General features: G+C 60.2%; 5 non-coding genes and 1 pseudogene across 5 annotated transcripts; all 6 read left to right on the plus strand.

Moving 5' to 3' along the window:
• The first annotated feature begins 4,758 nt into the window (after window positions 1-4,758).
• LOC121684056 lies at window positions 4,759-4,942 on the plus strand. Its single transcript, XR_006023014.1, has one exon. It is a non-coding gene; the product is annotated as a U2 spliceosomal RNA (small nuclear RNA).
• Window positions 4,943-5,253: 311 nt separating this feature from the next.
• Window positions 5,254-5,367, plus strand: LOC121681785. Its single transcript, XR_006022283.1, has one exon. It is a non-coding gene; the product is annotated as a U5 spliceosomal RNA (small nuclear RNA).
• A 5,749-nt stretch (window positions 5,368-11,116) lies between these two features.
• On the plus strand, window positions 11,117-11,327 carry LOC121683635 (annotated as a pseudogene).
• A 327-nt stretch (window positions 11,328-11,654) lies between these two features.
• On the plus strand, window positions 11,655-11,768 carry LOC121681791. The gene has a single exon (XR_006022289.1). It is a non-coding gene; the product is annotated as a U5 spliceosomal RNA (small nuclear RNA).
• A 4,824-nt stretch (window positions 11,769-16,592) lies between these two features.
• LOC121683470 lies at window positions 16,593-16,784 on the plus strand. Its single transcript, XR_006022797.1, has one exon. It is a non-coding gene; the product is annotated as a U2 spliceosomal RNA (small nuclear RNA).
• Window positions 16,785-17,106: 322 nt separating this feature from the next.
• Window positions 17,107-17,220, plus strand: LOC121681881. The gene has a single exon (XR_006022336.1). It is a non-coding gene; the product is annotated as a U5 spliceosomal RNA (small nuclear RNA).
• Window positions 17,221-20,962: the final 3,742 nt, after the last annotated feature.

Here is a 20,962-nt window from a genome sequence, read left to right on the forward strand (position 1 = left end):
GTCCCGGACGAGGATGTCGAGGCGTTCTTAAGGACCCAGGTAGAGGAGGTGAGGGGCGGGACGAAGATATGTGACCAGTTCGGCTTCTGGCTCGGGAAGAGGCGGTACGCAGTCCGGCTCCGGATGGACACCACGAGGCTGGGTGAGTTCTTGCACCCCCCCGGCAGTTTCTCGCTTGGACCGGACCGGGGTTATTTGACGTACCCTGGGCAGCTCGTCTACTGTCGGCGGTGCGGGGGCCAAGGCCACGAGAAGGCTGCCTGTTCAGGACAGCGGTGTCGTTTCTGCCAGGAGGAAGGCCACGTGTCGTCGGCGTGCACCGCACCGAAGAGGTGCTCCCTGTGTGGCAGCTTGGAGCACCTTTTTCGTGGCTGCCCGGTGAGGCCGCGGACCTATGCGTCGGTCCTGCAGGGTCCTGCGGGCTGTGGGGGTGAGGAACTGGTCGCGGAGGCGGAAGGTGCCGTGCGACCAAGCGTTGGGACTTACCAGGAGCAGGAGGAGGTCGCGGAGCCTGTTAGCATCAGGCTAGATGCCGAGCTAACCGACGGAGCACATGGCCCTCTGGCATCGCCGGAGCTCCCCCTGGTGGCTGCTGAGGGGGCGGCGCCCGCGCTCAGCACTTTGTTTTCCGGGTCCATAGGTGATAGTCCTATTTCGGACTGGGCGGAGGAAGTAGAGGGCCGGGAGGACGATGCCTCGTGCGACGGCAGTGGGCAGGGGCCCCGCGGGGGCAAGCGGCCGCATGGAGATTCGGAGGAGGAGCAGCCGTACAAGGTGGTGGTGAGAGACGGTCCCCAGGATGGAGCGGGCCCGGCGGAGGTGCAGTCGGATGGCTCCTCGCCCATTGTGGTGTGCTGCGTGGAGGGGTCGGCGTCGCCCGGGCAGGCCTCTGCCTCGTCGGAGTCTTCGGGGTCGGGGGAGTCGTTGTCGTCAGGCCCCCCCCCCCCCGGGGGAGAGGATGAGGTCTCCAGCCCGGGGCTCTACAGTGGGACGTTGGAGAGGAAGGCCGGGCCGGCCCCGCGGGGGGACCTTTTGGCAGCCCGGATCCTGGACGCTTCGGTGCCGCAGTCAGAGGGTAAGCTCCCGCATCCCTTGCAGCCCGCCGTGGCTGAGGGTGATCCCGGGGGGGGGGAGTGGAGGGCAGCCCTCATGGTGACTCATGATGCTGATGTGGACTTGTGTGTTAATGTGGACGGTGGGGCTGTGGACTCTTTGGGGTTGTGTTGGGTTGGGTATTGTGTGTGGGGAGGGGGGAGGGGGGGTGCGGGGTGTGTGGGTTTTTGTATGATGGCATGTCTCCGAGTGGAGTCCCTGAACGTTCGGGGAATGCGGATGCCACTGCGGAGGGCGGCGGTTTTCTCGGCTGCCGGGGACAGGGGATTCAATGTGATGTTTGTGCAAGAGTGCCTTGTGGGAGGTCCGGGGGATGTTAAGATGTTTAAAGCGGGGTGGACATGGGGTCCTTCTGTGTGGGGGGGTGGGAATGTGCACGCAGATGGGGTGGGTATTTTGTTTAGAGGGTGGGATTTTTTTTTGGACTCTGTGTGGGAGCCTGTGCCGGGGAGGGTGTTGGTGGTGGATGCAAGGTGGAGGGGGGCCGCGCTGCGGCTCATTAACGTGTACGCACCAAGTGCTGTGGGGGAGCGGCGGGGTTTCCTCCAGAAGGTGGCCCCGCTCCTTTACACGGGGAGGGTGGTGGTGCTGGGGGGGGATTTTAATGTGTCCCTAGAGAGGGCACCGGGGGGGGATTTGGGTTCTATGTTACAGGACTTCCTGTTACAGGACTGTTTTAGGGCGGCCGGGGATGGGTCGGCAGGGGTGACCTGGAGTAACTCGAGGGGGGACGAGTCACGCCTGGACTATATCTTTGTCCCCAAGGTGCTGGGGGTCCGGGACTTCCGGGTTGAGCCGGTCTGGCTGTCTGACCATTGCGTGGTGGGGGTAGAGGTGGTGCTGCTGGGGGTGGGGAGGGGGCGCGGCCGGGGGGCCTGGCGGTTTAATGTCGGGTTCCTAGAGGAGGCGGCCTTCTGCCAGGCCTTTCGGCAGCTGTATGTGGGGTGGAGGAGTATGAAGGGGCTATTTGACTCCTTGGGCGAGTGGTGGGAGGGAGTCAAGGCCCGGATCGGGAGTTTTTGCCGCACATGGGGGAGGGAGCGGGCGCAGGAGAAGAGGGGGGAGGCTAATGAGTGGGCGGCGGAACTGAGGAGGATGTGGTGGGCGGGGGAGCTGGCTTCACCGGCGGGCCGCGCTCGGGCGACAGTCCTGCGCGGTAGGTTAGACAGCTTTTTTATGGCTGAGGCCAAGGCCCTTTTGGTGGGGTCGGGTGTGAGGGGGTGCCTGTCGGGCGAGACCCCGTCCAAGGCGTTTTTCGCCGAGGTGCGCACAAGGCAGGAGCGGTGCGCTATAGAGGCCCTGCAGGGGCCTGGGGGGCGGGTTACAGGGGAGGAGGAGATTTTGGAGGCCGCCAGGGAGTACTATCAGGACCTCTTCAGCGAGCGGGAGAGGGACGAGGCCCTGGCGGACAGGTTCTTGGGGGGGCTAGAGTCAAGGCTGTCGGCGGAGGACCGGCAGGCCTTGGAGGCGGGCATTACGGAGGGGGAGGCCGAGGAGGCGATGAGGTCTCTGAGGCTGGGCCGGGCGCCGGGGGGCGATGGTCTCCCGGTGGAATTTTACAGGTCCTTTTGGGATCTGGTGGGGCAGGACTTGGTGGGGGTGTATGGGGACTGCTTCAGTGGGGGGGTGCTGCCAGCCTCAATGCGGGCCGGGCTGGTCTCCCTCATTTTTAAGAAAGGGTGCAGGGAACAGCTTGCAAATTGGCGCCCTATCACGGTCCTGACAGCGGACGTGAAGATCCTGTCCAAGGTCCTGACCCGTAGGTTGGGGAGGGTTATGGGTTCGGTGGTCCACCCGGACCAGACTTGTGGTGTGCCGGGGAGAGCGTGCAGCCTGAACCTGGTCCTGGTGAGGGATGTGGTCAGCTGGGCGGACGTGAGGGGTCTCCCGCTGGCCCTCCTGAGCCTGGACCAGGAAAAGGCGTTCGACCGTGTGCAGCACTCCTTTCTGTTCCGGGTTCTGGACCGGATGGGGTTTGGGCCGGTGTTCGTGGCCTGGATCCGGCTGCTGTATGTGGACGCGGTTAGCCGGATCAGGATTAATGGCTCCGTTTCGGGGGTGGTGCGGCAGGTGGGGGGTGTCCGACAGGGCTGCCCCCTGTCCCCACTCCTGTACGTCCTGACCCTGGAGGCCCTGATGGCGGGGCTGAGGGCGGAGCCGAGCATCGAAGGGGTGCATCTCCCGGGGGGTGGGGGGGAGGTTGCTAAAGTGGCCGGGTACGCGGACGACCTGACCCTCTTTGGGGCCGTTGTTAGGGTGGTAGAGGAGTTTGGGAGGGCGTCCGGGGCAAAGGTCAACTTGGGCAAGTCTGCGGCCCTGTGCCTGGGCCCGTGGAGTTCCAGGGTGGAGGTCCCAGGGGGTTTCAGGGTGGCCGAGGATACAATCCGGGTACTGGGGGTGGATTTTTGTCGGAGCGAAGCCCCGGTGAAGAACTAGGAGGTTCTTCTGGGGGCGGTGGGGAGGCGGCTGGCGAGGTGGAAGAGTAGGCCGCTGTCCCTAACGGGCAGGGTGATGGTGGTTAAGGCCGACGTGCTGCCTTGTCTGAACCACCTGGCGTACGTGTACCCGGTGCCGTTCCATATCGGGCGGAGATTGGAGAGGGCAGTCTTCTCTTTTATTTGGGGGGGCTCGGCGGAGTTTGTGAATCGTGCTTTGATGTACCGGGATGTGCGGGAGGGGGGGAGGGGGGTGCCCTGCCTGCCGGTGAAGCTGCTGTGCCTGCACGGCTCTTTCCATGCGCGGCTGGTGGTGGGGGACACAACGCATAAGGCTGGCATTTTGGCGAGGTACTGGTTGGGACTGGCTTTGCGGCGGCTGAGGCCGCTGGGCGCGACATCCCCCTGGTCCTGGGACTCCCCATGGTGGTACACTCGGGTCCGGGACTTTGTGCGGGCCCGGGAGTGGTGCCTGGAGGACGGTCTGGTGCTGGATCACCGGAGGTTGTATGGGGAGGTCATGAGGCGGGACCTGGTGTCAGAGCCACTGCCTGCGTGCCCCAGGGCATCGGGGTGGCTCCTTCTGCAGCCGGCGTTCTTACATCCGGGGGGTAGGGATCTGAACTGGCTGGCGGCGCTCAATAGGCTGCCGGTCAGGGAACGGATTTGTCGGCTGTGGGGGAGGGGGCGGCCTGGGTGTGCCATGGGGTGTGGGGAGGTTGAGACGGTGTTACACGTGTTCTGGGGGTGTAGGGAGGCGGCGCGGGTGTGGGGTAGGGTGAAGGAGTGGGTGGGCCCGGGGTTTGGGGGGTTTTTGGTGGAGGAGCTGGTGGTGAGCGGGGTGGGTCTGGCCCATTCGTCAGAAGAGTGGTGTGGGCGGTGGGAACGGAGGTGAAAAGGGCCTTGTGGGAGCGGAGGAAGGAGTCCATCCGCACCCTGGCTCCCCAGGGAACTCCAGAGGCTGTGTTTTACAGGGTGAAGTGGAGGGTGGAGAAGTATGTCAGGGGTTTTGGGAAGGAGGAGGGGAGGGGGGAGATGGAGAGGGTGTGGGGTCCTCTGGCAAGTGGGGTGGTGGTGTGAGGGGGGAGGGGGGTTTGGGGTTTTTATTGTTCTTTCTTTTCTATTTTCCTTTTTTTATGGGCCATCGAGAACTGTGTGATGGCGGATGTGTGCATATGTATTGTGTGTTAATGTGGGCCTAGGGCCTGGTTTGGTTTGGTGAATAAACTTCAATATAAAAATCTGTTCTTATCAGTTTAATATCTGATACGTCCACTACCCGAGGACCATATATTAATCTGATTTTTGGAACAGGGAGACGGAAGAGGGGCTTGCTCCGTCCGCTCCACGCATCGACCCGGTATTGCAGCGACTCCGGGAACGGTGCACATTCCTTTGATTGTGTAAGAAAAGAACCAACCCAGTGGAACTGACTGACTGACTGTGATGAAATCCTCCTTAGCAGAGCAGACACAGCAGCAGGAGTCCTTGCCAGGTGTTTTGGCCAACCGCGCCACCTCCCTTTTCGGCCCCTTTTGGGTTTTCCCGCCCTTTTACTCTTTTTTTTTTTTTTTTTTACACATTTAAATTTAAAGGGGATGTTGATACTGCCGTCTTGTTGCCACTGGGCAACGCCTTGGAGTCACCCTCATGTCCACGACCGGCGCCGTTCATGCTCTCCGTCCAGCGTGCCCTGTGGCAGCCATCGCTCGGGTTTCTCTTCATCTCGTACAAATCTTTCGCCTTTTACTAAAGATTTCCGTGGAGGGGAACTGCCCCGAGTTTACGGTATTTTTGGAAGCTCTGCTTCGGCGGAGCTGCACCTGCCTGTCCAAAGTCAAGCGTCGTGGTGTTTTGTTTTGCGGCGGCGGTGGTCCGCTTTTGCTGGCCCCGCCTCCCCCCGTAACCATGTGAGCGCGGGGGGCGTCGCTAGAGGGGCCGCCGGACCCCGTGCAGTTGTGGGGTATCGCTTCTCGGCCTTTTGGTTAAGATCAAAGATGGTTCTAGGAGAAGGCGAGCGTTTGACGGCCCATAAGGCACATCTGAGGAACTCGGTGCGAGTGGAATTGGTCAGTGGTGTGGCGGCGGAGGAACGGCAGCGCTTTGGGAGGGATTATTTCGTGGAGTCCATTTTGAAGGGAGTTTTTTCGTTAGAGCCGACGGGGATTTTTTGCCTGCAGGATTGCCCCAGCCAGGGATTCTTGGATTTATCCTTTTTTGATCTTCGTTCCTGCGCAGATTTCGTGAGGAGGTGGGGGGTCGGTGGAGGATCGTACGCTCCTGGAGCCCTTTAAGATGACTCCACTCTACCTCCAGAAGTTCGTCCCGTTGGAGATCCACATTTACAACCCCTTCGTCCCGGATTCGGATGTGGCCCAGTTCCTGAGGCGGTTCGTGGCGGATGTACGTAGAAGGACGTGGATCCGGGACCGCTTCGGGATCTGGACCGGGCGGCAGCGCTACACGGTCCGGTTGAGGGGGGACCCGGGGAAGCCTGGAGGCTTCCTGCACCCCCCGGGGTCCTTCTCCATCGGGCCGGATCGGGGCTTCCTGACCTACCCTGGTCAGCCCCTGTACTGCCGGCGGTGTGGGGTGCTGGGCCATGAGAAGGCGGCCTGTCCAGGGAGGACATGCCGTTTCTGCGGTGGGGAGCACTCGGCGGCTTCCTGCTCTCAGCCGAAGTCCTGCTCTCTGTGCGGCGAGGTGGGGCACCTTTTTCGTGGGTGCCCGAAGAGGGGTGAGTCGTCCTACGCGGAGGTGCTTCGGCTGGGGGACGGCCAGCGTCCGTCAACATCGTCGGCGGTGGAAGAGGTGGCCGACGCGGAACTGGCTGGCATTTCGACGCCATTCCAGGAGCAGCAGGCTGGGGCTCCAAGTGATTCCCAGCTTGTTGCAGAGCTGGCACATGGTGAGGACGAGCTAGCCGGGGGAGCTAGCGACCGTTTGCTAGTTCCTGTGGCTGTGACTGGCCAGCTCCCCACGGAGGTCGGGGGGGGGGGGGTACTGCGCCGGCCAACGGTGTGCCTGGAAGGGTTCCCTCTAGAGGCCTGGAGGTGGCGGAGCGGAGATCGAGGAGGGGCCCTGTTCAGGTGTACGAGCTGCAGGGCCTGGCTTCTTCCGGGGAGTCGTCGGACACGTCGGAGCCGATGGATGGTCCTAGCATGCTGCGGTCTTGCAAGAGGGGCCACACGCGGACAGAGGACGGGGCGAGTGGGCCGCGGAAGGTGGTGGCGTGGCCGGCTCCTTCTTCCCTGGGTGCGGTCGGGAGTGGCCCGGGGGCGGAAGCTGCGGCAGTGGCATCGGCCTCGGAGATGGATCGTCTGCTGCGGGGCGACGGGGCAGCTGGGTCGGTGGACCTGATGGTGGGGGGGGTCTTCTACGCCCTCCGAGGGTGCGGACTCCCTGTCTGGGGAGCCCCTGAGTTGGGTGGACGAGACCTCATCGGACGGTGGGTCGACGCCGGAGTACGTGGGCCTATCGCGGGAGGAGGATGATAGCCGGTCGCAGGTCTACCCGGCGGAGGGGGGTGACGACCTGCAACCGCTTCGATTCCCGGCGGGACGTTTCCGGGGGGCCGGGTGGTGCAGGTCAGTCTGATGGGCCTTGACTCTGGGTGTATGCTCGGGCGGACTTTTGGGTGTGTGGGTGGCTTGGAAGTGTTGGGTGGGGGTGGGTATGTGGGGTATGTGGGGCTTGGGTTTGTCTGGTGGGAGGGGTGCTTGTATGTGTTGGTGACTGGGTCTGTTTCTTGGTGGGCGGGATGAGTAGGTTGTGGGTCCAGTCCCTGAATGTTAGGGGCCTACGGATGCCTGTCCGGCGCAGGGCTTTTTTTATGTCTGTGCGGGATTGGGACTTTGATGTGCTCTTTTTACAAGAGGTGCATGTGGGTCGTGGGGTGGATGACTTGCTCCTCCAGCGGGAGTGGGTCCGGGAGCCCTCTGTGTGGGGGGGTGGGCATGTCTTTGCCGATGGCGTGGGCATTCTTTTTCGGGGGTGGGTTTTTGTTTTAGGGGCTGTGTGGGTGGTGGTGCCGGGCAGGGTTTTATGTGTGGATGTTTGCTGGAGGGGGATCGATTTGCGATTGATCAATGTATATGCTCCGAGTGTCCGGGGTGAGAGGCGGGGTTTTCTGGAGCCTCTGGAGCCCCTGATGTTCACGAACCGGGTGGTCATTCTGGGGGGGGATTTTAACATTGACCTGGGGAAGTCTCCCAACTGTGATCTGGGGCGGTTGGTTGCTGGGCTGGCTCTGAGGGATGTGCTGGGGCCGGCGGCTGGTGGGCCCCCGGTGGCGACTTGGTCAAACTCCAGGGGCGTGTCGTCGCGCCTGGACTACCTGTTCCTGCCGGCGACGGTAGTGGTTGAGTCGGTGGTGGCCCAGCCTGTTTGGCTGTCGGACCACTGCCTTATAGGGGCCCGGGTGGTGTTGGGGGAGGGCAGGAGGGAGCCGGGGCAGTGGCGGCTGAACGTCTCCCTTCTGGAGGACCCCGACTTCTGTGAGGCGGTTCGCAGCTTGTACCCTGGGTGGAGGAGCCTGCGGCCTCTCTTTGGTTCCTGGGGGGAGTGGTGGGAAGGGGTCAAGGTGCGTCTCGCCACCTTTTGTAAGTGGTGGGGAAGGGATAGGGCGGCCCGCAGACGGGAGGCCGTGGCCTCATGGTCTGCTGAGCTCCGGCACTTGTGGCGGAGTGGGGCAGGTCAGTCGGGGCAGGGGGTGGAGCGGGCGGTAGTACTGCAGGGCCTCCTTAGGGAGCACTATCTCGGCGAGGCGAGGGCTTTCCTCGTGTCGGCCGGGATTCGGGCTGGTCGGGCCGATGAGTCGCCATCCAAGGCTTTCTTTGCTGCGGCTCGTCATCGGCAGCAGCAGAGTAGCCTGGATGAGTTACGGGGGCCGGCGGGGCTGGTGACGGACCCGGTGGAGGTGCTGGATGGGGCAAGGGCCTTCTATGAAGGGCTGTTCCGGGGCCGGGTATCAGATGAGGGGGAGGCGGGAGGTTTCCTCGCCTCTCTCTCGGCGCGTTTGTCGGGGGAGGAGCGGGGCCGGCTGGAGGGCCGCTTGTCGGTAGAGGAGACCAGGATAGCGATGGCTTCCCTTAAGGGGGGGAGTGCACCTGGTTGTGACGGGCTGCCTGTGGAGGTGTATAGGACCTTTTGGCCACTGGTGGGCAGGGACCTCTTGGAGGTGTTTGAGGAGGGGTTGGCCACTGGACGTCTCCCGGAGTCCTTGCGGACCGGGTGGGTGTCCCTCCTGTATAAGAAGGGGCCCCGGGATGATTTGGTGAACTGGCGGCCGATCACCCTTCTGACGGCCGACTATAAGGTCCTGGCCAAAGTCCTGACGCGCCGACTGGGTGGGGTGTTGGGCACCGTGGTCCTTCCGGACCAGGTGTGTGGGGTCCCGGATAGGTCCGCTGGACTGAACTTGGTCCTGGTTAGGGACATCATCAGCTGGGCTGAGCAGCGTGGCCTTCCTTTGGCGCTGCTCAGCCTCGACCAAGAGAAGGCCTTCGACCGGGTTGCTCACGGGTTCATGCTTCGGGCCCTTGAGCACATGGGCTTTGGCCCGGTTTTCTTGGCCTGGGTGCGGCTGTTGTACACAGGGGCACAGAGTAGGGTCCGCATTAAGGGACGCCTGTCGGGCCCGGTCGCGCAGGATGGGGGGGTGCGACAGGGGTGTCCCCTTTCCCCCCTGCTGTATGTCCTGTACATCGAGCCTTTGGTGGCCCGTTTCCGGGCCGACCCGGGGATACAGGGAGTCCGTCTCCCTGGGAGTGGGGGGGTGGAGGTCAGGGTCTCTGCCTATGCAGACGACTTGACCTTGTTTGTGTCGACACGGGGGAGTTTTGGGGTTGTTAGGGATTTGCTGGACCGATTTGGCTTGGCGGCGGGGGCGAAGGTCAATGTCCAGAAGTCGGCAGTGATGGGCTTTGGGCAGTGGGCTTCGCTGGTTTCGTTCCCAGGGGGTTTTAGGGTGGAGGGACTGAAGCTTCGGATCCTGGGGGTGGATTTCTACCGCCGGGAGTCGGCCCTGCGGAACTGGGACGGGCTTCCGGTGAACCTGGGTCGGCGGGTGGGGTTATGGAGGACCAGACCGCTCTCATTGTCTGGGAGGGTGCTGGTCGTCAAGGCGGACATCTTGCCTTCCATCAACCACCTGGCGTATGTTTTCCCGGTCCCCTTTTTGGCTGGTAGGAGGCTGGAGAGGTTGGTGTTCCAGTTTTTATGGGGGGGGGGGTGGAGCAGGTTCGCCGCAGCGTGATGTATCGGCCTGTGGCGGCAGGGGGCAGGGATGTTCCCTGCGTGCCACTGAAGGCGATGTGCTTGCACACAGCTTTTCAGGCCCGGCTGCTGAGGGGGGATTTTGACAACAAGGCGGTGTTCCTGGTGAGGTTTTGGCTGGGGTTTGCCTTTCGCCGACTTCGCCCGCTGGACCCGCGGGTGCCCTGGTCTTGGGACGTCCCCTGGCATTATGCCAGGGTGGTGGAGTTCGTAGACCAGAGGCAGTGGTGTTTTGAGGGGGACCTGGTATTGGACCACAGGGGGTTGTATCGGGAGGGGTTGGGGCAGGCTTTCCCTGCTAGGCCTGTGGGGGGGCGCGCTCAATGGGTGGTCGACTGGGGGGTGCTCCAGCCGAAGTCGTTGGGTGCTGGTGGGCGGGACTTGAACTGGCTGGTGGCCTTGGACAGGCTGCCGGTCAGGGAGAGGATCCACAGGTTGTGGGGTAGAGGGCATCCTCTGTGTGCAATGGGGTGTGGGGAGGTAGAGACGGTGGGCCATGTCTTTTGGCACTGCCGGGAGGCCTCCCGGGTGTGGGATTTGGTAGTGGCCTGGGTGGGGCCCCCAGTGCGGGGCCACCTGTCTCTGGACCTGGTCCTCTGGGGCTCAGGTCTAGCGGGGCTCTCCAGGGAGGTTAGGACGGTGGTGTGGACAGTGGTGTCGGAGTGCAAGAGGGCTCTGTGGGAGCGCAGGGGGGCTTCGGTGCGGCTGCGCGCCCCTGCGGGAGACTCTGAGGGGGTTTTGCATAGGGTTAAGTGGAGGGTCTGGGGCTACGTGAGGGAGTGTGGTCAGCTGCAGGGGGTGGAGGAGGCGAGGAGGGTGTGGGGCTCTCTGGCGGCAGAAGTGGAGCTGTAGGTTTCCTTTTTGGGTTTTTTTCCTTTTGGGGTTTGAGCTTGGGGTGGGTTGGGTTTCTTTTGTTTTTTTTCCTTGTTTTTTTGGTTTTTTTGATTTTCTGTTCTGTGTTTTGTGGGGTTGTTTTTGTTTTGGGGGGTTGGGTGGTAATGGGGGGGAGTAGGGGCTGGGGGTGGATGTGGGTGGGGAAGGGTGGTTTTGGTTTGTCTGTATTGTCTGTTTGAGGGTTTGTTTGGGTTTCTTATGGATGGGATTGTTTTTGGGTATGGCTTTTCTGTGTGTTCTGGCTCGACCAGTATGGGATGCAATGTACCCCCCCGAATGTTAATTTAGCTTAAGTATAGGGGGACGGGGGAGGCGGGAATGAAATATGTGGTGGTGGGGTGTTTTATGGACATGTGTGTCTGGTTTGGTTGCATTTTGTGCTGTTGATTTCATGTGTCATACTTTGTATTGTTGCTGCTCTGTTAAAGTTCAATAAAAAAAAAAAAATAAAAAAAATCTGTTCTTATCAGTTTAATATCTGATACGTCCTCTACCCGAGGACCATATATTAATCTGATTTTTGGAACAGGGAGACGGAATAGGGGCTTGCTCCGTCCGCTCCACGCATCGACCCGGTATTGCAGCGACTCCGGGAACGGTGCACATTCCTTTGACTGTGTAAGAAAAGAACCAACCCAGTGGAACTGACTGACTGACTGACTGACTGACTGTGATGAAATCCTCCTTAGCAGAGCAGACACAGCAGCAGGAGTCCTTGCCAGGTGTTTTGGCCAACCGCGCCACCTCCCTTTTCGGCCCCTTTTATGTTTTCCCGCCCTTTTACTCTTTTTTTTTTTTTTTTTTTTTTACACATTTAAATTTAAAGGGGATGTTGATACTGCCGTCTTGTTGCCACTGGGCAACGCCTTGGAGTCACCCTCATGTCCACGACCGGCGCCGTTCATGCTCTCCGTCCGGCGTGCCCTGTGGCAGCCATCGCTCGGGTTTCTCTTCATCTCGTACAAATCTTTCGCCTTTTACTAAAGATTTCCGTGGAGGGGAACTGCCCCGAGTTTACGGTATTTTTGGAAGCTCTGCTTCGGCGGAGCTGCACCTGCCTGTCCAAAGTCAAGCGTCGTGGTGTTTTGTTTTGCGGTGGCGGTGGTCCGCTTTTGCCTGCCCCGCCTCCCCCCGTAACCATGTGAGCGCGGGGGGCGTCGCTAGAGGGGCCGCCGGACCCCGTGCAGTTGTGGGGTATCGCTTCTCGGCCTTTTGGCTAAGATCAAGTGTAGCATCTCGCGCACGCGATTTCGAAGGCGATGACGTCGTTGGACGAGACTGTGCCGGCCAGTGGGGTGCGGCTGAGATATTCGGTCCGGATTTTGCTTGGTTCCAGAGTGGAGGTTCGGGAGAGGGTTCACCTGGGATTTCTTATGGAAGACATTTTGGAGAAGATTTTTGGGTTTGGTGAGTCCACGTTATTTTGTGTTCAGGATTTTGCACGGGCGGGCTTTTTTGATGTTACCTTTTTTGCGGTGGCGAGTTGCCATAAGTTTTTCACTGATTATTTGAATGCTAAAGACAATCCTGCTTTAGCTGGCCTCACGGCGGTGCCTTTGTTTGATAATGACAATGTTTTAGTTACTGTTCACATGTACAACCCTTGGGTGGATACCGAAGAAATTGCACTTTTTTTGAGACGCTTTTGTTCTTCTGTTCGCGGGGGCACCAAGGTGCTTAACCCATGGGGAGTGTGGAATGGGAAGCGCCGGTTTTTTGTACGTTTTAAGAGGGATTTGGAGGGGAAGCCTGTTTTTCCGCCTGGAAGTTTCCAGATCGGGCCCAACCGGGGCTTTTTGTTTTTCGCCGATATGCCGCAGCAGTGCCATAGGTGTGGGGGCCTGGGGCACACAAAGGCTGACTGTCTGGGGCTGGTGTGCCGTGCCTGCGGCGGTATCGGCCATGGACCGGCTGAATGCAGGGTGCCGAAGACATGTAGCCTGTGTGTGGCCGGTGACCACCTTTACCGGGATTGCCCAGGGCGAAGGAGGTCCTTTGCTGAGGTGGCGAGAGCCAGCGCTAGCTCAGGGCTAGCTCCCGGGCCGCATGGCTTGGAGCGTCCAGCCGAAGCGGTCGAGGAACAAGAAGAGCCGGGCGTCTCGTCCTCCCCCGGTGGAGGTGCTCGACACGTCCGACGAGCAGGAGGAGCAGGCCATGAGGTCGGTGGAGGGAGTTTTGGGCCAGGACGTGGCTCAGAGCATTGTGGAGTCGGTGGACGCGGTGGCCGTGGACAGAACTCTCGCGTGGTCGCACTCGGATGCCGAGGACGATGGTGGTGGGGTGAGTGGTGCGGCGACAGCTGTCTTGGGCACCGGGACTGAGGGTGTGGGTGGGGGGGGGAGGGGGAGGGGGGGGGCGGTTGCCGACATCGAGGAGTGGGAGTTGGGTGCCGAGGGACTGGACGGGGGGTGGTGAGGGATGAGTTTGGGTTTATTTTTATTGTTTATTATGTCTGTGGGGTTTAAGTTTTGTTCATTGAATGTAAGGGGGATGAGGGATGGGGGGAAGAGGGGTTCTGTGTTTGCTTTTTTGGGGACCTTGGGGTTCGATGTTTGCTTTCTTCAGGAATGTCACTTAAGGGATGAGGGGGATGTGCGGGTTTTTCAGGGGGGGTGGAGGGGGGGGCCATCTGTGTGGGGGGTGGGGGGGGCTCATGCAGATGAGGTGGGGATTCTGTTTGGTTCTGGGGATTTTGAGTTGGAATCAGTGGTGGGGGTGGTTCCAGGTAGGGTGTTATGTGTTGATGTTAGGGTGAGGGGCTTAGACTTGCGCTTAATATGTGTATATGCTCCAAGTGTGAGGGGGGAGAGGGTGGGTTTTTTTGAGGGTCTGGTTCCTTTGTTTTTATGTTGGAGAGGAGGTCCGGGGGGAGTTTGGAGTTGGGACGGGTGTGTGGGGATCTGGGGCTGCAGGACGCCTTTAAGGCGGCCGGGGTGGGTGGGGGCGGGGGAATGTGGAGGAATGCGCAGGGGGCGGAGTCGCGCCTGGACTACCTCTTCTTCCCGCGTGGGGTGGCCCTGGCAGACTTTCGGGTCACGCCGACATGGTGTTCAGACCACTGTGTGGTTTCGGCGAGGGCTGACTTGGGGGGGCTGGCCCGGGTTCGGCCTCGGTGGAGGTTTCCCAACGGGTTGCTGAAGGAGGAGGGGTTTAAGGCTGGGTGTGGGGATTTATTGGTGACACTGAGGGCGGGCAGGGCTGGGTTCCCATCGTGGACGGTCTGGTGGGAGGCTTTGAAGGTGGATGTGGCAGCCTTTTGTCAGTCCTGGGTGGCCATGGGCAACAGGGACCGGAAGCGCCGCATGGGGGAGGTTTCAAGGGAGCTGGAGGCTTTGTGGCCTAGGTTGCAGGGGGGCAGCTTGGTGGTAGGAGAGAGGGTGGAGGAGCTCAAGCGGGAGATGGGGTCCTTCTTTGAGGCCCAGGCTAGGCGGCTGGAACTGGAGGCCAGGGTGGCTGCCTGGGATGACGAGAAGCCCTCTCGTTATTTTTTGCAGTCGGCCCGGGCTCGACAGAAGAGGGTGGCTATGCTGGGCTTGGAGGGTAGGAGGGGGTTAGTGACGGCCGCCTCTGATATGGCTGAGGTGGAGGCCGATTTCTATGAGGAGCTCTTCTCTGAGAGGCCAGGGTCGGAGGTTTTGGCGGGAGAGTTTCTGGGTAGCCTGGAGGGGAGGATGGGGGACGCTGAACGGGCAGGCTTGGAGGGGCCCCTCTCATTGGGGGAAATGACGGCGGCCTTTAAAAGCATGGCTGCTGATAAGTCCCCTGGGTTGGATGGGCTGACCTTAGAATTTTATCGGGCGTTCTGGGGAATTTTAGGTCCTGGGTTGGAGAGGGTGTTGGGGGAGAGTGAGCGGAGGGGCTCTCTGCCCTTTTCGATGAGGTCTGGGCTAGTAACCCTACTGTTCAAGAAGGGAGAGGCGACGAGGCTGGCCAACTGGAGGCCAAATCACTCTCCTGGCCGTAGATTACAAGATTGCCGCGAAGGCCTTGGCCTTGAGGCTGAGGAGAGTGATGGCCTCTGTAATTGGTGAGGACCAGACCTGTGGAGTGGGGGGGGCGGTGTTGTGCTCTGAACCTCTCTCTGCTCCGGGATGTGATTGCCTGGTCAGAGCAGAGGGCTTTGCCGTTGGCCTTGCTGAGTGTGGACCAGGAGAAGGCGTTCGATCGGGTTAGTCACCGATTCCTTCTCCTGGTCCTGGAACGCATGGGCTTTGGTCCTGGGTTTTTGCGGTGGCTCCGGCTGCTCTATAGGGGGGCTGGTAGCAGGGTAGCTGTTAACGGCGTTATGTCTCGCCTGTTTCCTCAGGCCGGGGGGGTGCGGCAGAGGTGTCCCCTTTCGCCGTTGTTGTACGTGATGTACTTAGAACCGCTGGCGGCCTTTTTACGTAGGGATCCGAGAGTGAGGGGGGTCCACATGCCTGGAGGGGGGGGAGAGGAGGTTAAGGTGGCCCTTTATGCGGACGACACCACCCTTCTTCTGACCTCTGAGAGTGGGTTGCGCAGGGCGGGGGAGGTCTTAGATCTCTTCTGCAGGGCGACTGGGGCACGGGTGAATAGGGACAAGTCTGGGGTTATGTTTTTTGGGAGTTGGGCGGGTAGGACGGATGTCTCGGGGGGGTTTTCAGTGTCTCAAGAGGGGTTGAAGGTGTTGGGGGTTTGGTTTGGGAGGGGGGACAGTGCGGCTAGGAATTGGGCGCTGCTTTTCCAGAAGGTGAGGGAGCGGCTTGCCAGGTGGAAATCCAGGTATTTGTCTCTGTCGGGGAGGGTGGCCGCGGTTCAGGCAGATGTCCTGCCGCTGATTAATCATTTGGCGCTGGTTTACCCTTTGCCTTTTCTTTGGGGGCGCAGGTTGGAGAGGGAGGTTTTTTCCTTTGTTTGGAGGGGGAAGGCCGAGTGGGTGGCGCGGGAATTGATGTACAGGGAGGTGGGGAGGGGCGGTCGGGGTGTTGCGTGTGTCCCTGTGAAAGCCCAGTCCATGTACACTGCTTTTCAGTGTCGCTTGGCTGTGGGGGACTTTCAGCACAAGGCAGTGCGGTGGGCGAGGTTTTGGTTGGGCTTCTCTGTAAGGCACCTCAGGCCAATGACCTCGGCTGAGCCCTGGTCATGGGAGGGGCCTGACCACTACCTCAAGGTGGCTGAGTTGCTGAAGGGGAATGAGTGGGCATTGGAGGGTAGGAGGGTATTGGAGCACCGGACACTTTACAGGGGATTGATGGAGAGACGGTGGAGTGAGGCTGCCGAGCGGGAGGTGGTGCAGAGGAGGGTGGACTGGCAGGCTATTCAGCCTCCTGTTCTCAGGGGTGAAGGGAGGGACATCAACTGGTTGGCTGCTCTGGATCGGTTGCCGGTGAGGGAGCGCCTTCACCGGCATGGAATTAGCCGTACATCTTTGTGTGCTGTGGGGTGTGGGAGGGAGGAGACTGTTGATCATGTGTTTTGGTCCTGTCCAGGTGCCAGGGGGACTTGGAGTTTGGTGGAACAGTGGTGGTGTGGGTGGGCGGGGCTTTCACTTACAGCAGATCTGGTTTTGAAGGGGCGGGGTTTTGATTTCATTTGTTAAGTTGGCTTTGTGGGAATGGCGGGGAAGGTGCATTAAGAAGAAGTTGCCCGCTTTTGCCTCTAATGTTATTTTCTCTTGGTTTTTGGGTAAAGTGAGGAGGCATGTGCAGGAGTTTTTGACTGTGCATGGGGCTGATGAGACAAGGGGGGTTTGGGGTGGGTTGCCGAGGGTGGGGGTGGGTTAACGGTGGCATGATGGGATTATTTTATGTGTGATATCATGTGTGTACATAATGTAAATATGTAAATAGGGTATATAGGGTGTCTTGGTGGTGGGTAGTCTAATTGAGTCTAATGTGGACTATGTATGTTGTTTTGACTTTTTTGATTTTCAATAAAAACGAATATAAAAAATCTGTTCTTATCAGTTTAATATCTGATACGTCCTCCACCCGAGGACCATATATTAATCTGATTTTTGGAACAGGGAGACGGAAGAGGGGCTTGCTCCGTCCGCTCCACGCATCGACCCGGTATTGCAGCGACTCCGGGAACGGTGCACATTCCTTTGACTGTGTAAGAAAAGAACCAACCCAGTGGAACTGACTGACTGACTGACTGACTGACTGAGATGAAATCCTCCTTAGCAGAGCAGACACAGCAGCAGGAGTCCTTGCCAGGTGTTTTGGCCAACCGCGCCACCTCCCTTTTCGGCCCCTTTTGTGTTTTCCCGCCCTTTTACTCTTTTTTTTTTTTTTTTTACACATTTAAATTTAAAGGGGATGTTGATACTGCCGTCTTGTTGCCACTGGGCAACGCCTTGGAGTCACCCTCATGTCCACGACCGGCGCCGTTCATGCTCTCCGTCCGGCGTGCCCTGTGGCAGCCATCGCTCGGGTTTCTCTTCATCTCGTACAAATCTTTCGCCTTTTCCTTAAGATTTCCGTGGAGGGGAACTGCCCCGAGTTTACGGTATTTTTGGAAGCTCTGCTTCGGCGGAGCTGCACCTGCCTGTCCAAAGTCAAGCGTCGTGGTGTTTTGTTTTGCGCCGGCGGCGGCGGTGGTCCGCTTTTGCTGGCCCCGCCTCCCCCCGTAACCATGTGAGCGCGGGGGGCGTCGCTAGAGGGGCCGCCGGACCCCGTGCAGTTGTGGGGTATCGCTTCTCGGCCTTTTGGCTAAGATCAAGTGTAGTACGTATACGTTTGGATCTACGAGGAGCGGGATGGAGTCGGTCCCAGTGACGCGACTGCGAAATACAGTTCGGGTGGGGCTAGAGGTGGATGCGGGGCTCGAGGTTAAGAGGAGGTTTGGACGGGACTACGTGGTGGACCGGATACTTAAGGAATGGCTGACGTTCACATCGGCGGAAGTCTACTGCCTACAGGATTTTCCAGGTGGAGGCTTTTTGGATATTTCATTTTATGGTCATGGGTCCTGTGTGTTCATGGAGTCGGAGTGGGACAAGGCAAAGAAGCAAGGGGACGCTCGTTTGGCGGGATTGCGACTGTTAAGTCTCCACCTGTTGGAGTTTGTGCCGCTTATCATTCACATTTACAATCCCTATGTGGAGGAGGGGGAGATCCTGGCTTTTTTGAGCCGCTATTGCGAGTCAGTCCGTGGTGGATTTAAATTAATGGACAAGCACGGCATTTGGACGGGGAGACGTAGGTTTGCTGGTTTGCAGGTTTGTACGGCTGAGGAGAGATGCGGGGGTCCCCGGGGGTGTTTGCCATCCCCCGGGGTCGTTTTCCATCGGCCCGCATCGGGGGCACCTCTCCTACCCGGGTCAGCCAGAGTACTGTCGCCGATGTGGAGGACTGGGCCACACAAAGCTCACGTGCGTGGGTGGAAGGTGCAGGCTGTGCTCTGGTGAGGGACACGGTGCTGCGTCGTGTCCGGTGCCCAAGACCTGTTCTCTGTGCGGCAGTGCCTCGCATTTGTACAGGGCCTGCCCGACGAGAGCGCGGTCATATGCTGGGGCTGCTCGTGGAGATGGAGACTGGCAGAGAGGGCAGGAGGCGGCGGGAGTTGCGGATAGCCGGGCAGTGACTGAGAGGACGGGAGCAGGTGGCTGAAGTAGACGGCGTGACGGGGACAACACAAAAGGCTAACAGCGTGGCGGCTAGTGCTAGGCCGCATGGCAGCGGGGGTGCGGAGGCGCCTCCAGTGGTGACGGTGGGGACTGCCTCGGCTGACGGAGGAGCGGAGGGGCCCCCCCTGGTGGAGGCGGCGAGGAGTGGCCTGGTCGAGGAGGGGGAGGAGCGATCGTCTTCGGCTGGGGAGGTGGTGCTTCCCCCGGTGGTGAGCGGCGGTGGTGCTTCGGCAGGTGAGCAGCTGGCTGGTGACGGGGGGACTCCCCTGCCTCTGTCTGCGGGGGTGGAGGACGCTATGGCACTGACAACGCCGGACGCCTTTCCGGGCTCAGGGTCGGACGACGAGGACTGGGCAAACTGTGTCTTCAGTGGGACTGAGGAGGAAGTACCTGCTTGGGCGTCGGGGCCGGTGAAGCGGCTCACGTCGCTGGACGGGAAGCAGAAACTGGGTCCTCCAGCTGGGGACCTTCTCGCCCAGCAGGTCATCGAGTCCACCGGGCTGGTGGTGGACCTTTCGTTGGCGAGGTCTGTGAGCGCCAGTCAGGTGGAGGACTCCCAGACTTGGCCTCTTGAGGCGAAGGTAAGCGGGCAGGACGAGGGGGGGGGGGGGGTCTGGTGGTGGGCCGGCGGGATTTTGGAGATATGGACTCTGAGACTTTGGACCTTCGGGGGAGCCCGGGGGAAGGGTCGTCTGGGGTGGGGGGGGGGAAGGGGGATAGGAGGGGGAAGGCACAGGTGGTGAGGGACCGGAGTCGGAGCCCGGGGGGTTTGACTGGGGGGGCGGGGGGGGGGGGGGGGGCTGCCTGTGTTGCGGCAGGCAGTGGGCAAATTGACGAGGTTGAGTAAGGTGAAGGGGGGGAGTGGTTTGGTTTGGTTTGTGTTTTGCTTTTTGTTTCATATGGGATTATGTTCATGGGGGGATGTCAGAATGTTGATTTTACTGTTTGTTCTCTGAATGCCAGGGGGCTGCAGAATGGGTTGCAGAGAAAGGCCTGTTTTGCCTCTCTACGTACTGTTAAGTTTGATGTTATGTTTTTACAGGAATGTCATTTGCGGGATACGGGGGATGTTTCTGTGTTTACCAAAGACTGGGATGGGGGAGATTCTGTGTGGGGGGTGGGTGGTGTGACTGAGGGTGGGGTGGGTATTCTGTTCAGGGGGGGGGGGGTTACTGTGGAGTCTTCTGTATGTGTGCTGCCTGGGCGGGTGTTGTGTGTTGATTGTGTGTGGGGTGGGGTGGGGATGAGGCTAGTAAATGTTTACGGACCTGCGAGGCGGGAGGACAGGGCGGATTTCCTGACTTCCCTGGAGCCTCTGTTGCATACGGGTAGGGGGGTGGTTTTGGGTGGGGATTTTAATATCTCTCTAGATAGAGGGAGGGCGGGGGAGGGGGCTCTTGAGCTTAACAGGATGATGGCGGCGTATGGGCTGGTCGATGCCTTTAAGGCGGTGGGGGATGGTGGGCCAGGCTATACGTGGTGCAATTCCCGCGGCATGGCGTCAAGGATTGACTACCTGCTGGTTGGTGCGCAGTGGGGGTGTGCCTCCTTTTTTAGCATACCGGCGTGGCAGTCAGATCACGTTGTGATCGGGGTGGTTCTGCGGGTGGGGGGCCGTGGTGTCGGGAGGGGACCTTGGAGGTTTCCGGTGGAGCTCCTGCAGGATGGGGGCTTTTGTGACAGGTTTCGGTGGATGTACAGGGGGTGGAGGAACCTGCGGGGGCTTTATGGGGAGTGGGGGGTGTGGTGGGAGGACGTCAAATGGAAGACGTCCTGCTTTGTGAAGGGGTGGCAGCGGGTCAGGGGACGGATCAGGCGGGAGAGGGTGCAGACTTTGTCGGCCCAACTACAGCAAATGTGGGGGGAAATGGGGCGGGGTTCTGCCTTTGACTGGAGTGCCTTCGAGGGGGTCAAGGCCCAGTTACGGGGGCACTTCGAGGTGCAGGCCAGGCACCGAATGTTGCTGGCGGGAGTGAGGCGGGCCACGCTGGATGAGAGGCCGTCGGGGTGGTTTTTCCGCTCCGTGCGGTGTCGACAGCAGCGGGGGTTCCTGGAGGGGTTGCGGGTGGGGACAGGGGTGGTGACCACCACGGCTGGTATGTTGGCCGAGGTGGAGAGGTTTTATGGGGATCTTTTTGCAGAGAGGGGTAGGGGGGCGCCGGAGGGCTCCGAATTCTTGGAGTGCCTGGACCGGGTGCTTCCGGAAGAGGAGAGGGGCCGTTTGGAGGCCCCGATTGTGGTGGAGGAGCTGAGGGCGGCGGTGAAGGCTCTGAATCGGGGGGTAGCTCCGGGTGGTGATGGGCTCCCCTCCGAATTTTATCAGTCCTTTTGGGACATCTTGGAGGGGGACCTGTTTGAGGTTTTTAATGAGCGGATCCGTAGGGGCTCCTTGACGGGGTCTATGTTGGAGGGGAAGGTGTCCCTGCTTTTTAAGAAGGGAGACAGGCTGTCTCTGGCGAACTGGAGACCCATAACCCTCCTAAACGCCGATTATAAGATGCTGGCGAAGGTCATTACCGCTCGGCTGGGCACGGTTATGCCCATTGTTGTGCACCCGGATCAGACGTGCGGGGTGAGGGGCAGGACGGCCAGCCTCAACCACGTTCTGATCCGGGATGCCATTGCCTGGGTGGAGGAGTGTGGCTTGCCCTTG

This window comes from Alosa sapidissima, chromosome 1 (assembly GCF_018492685.1).
Source record: "Alosa sapidissima isolate fAloSap1 chromosome 1, fAloSap1.pri, whole genome shotgun sequence".
In the NCBI taxonomy this organism is placed as follows: Eukaryota; Metazoa; Chordata; class Actinopteri; order Clupeiformes; family Clupeidae; genus Alosa; species Alosa sapidissima.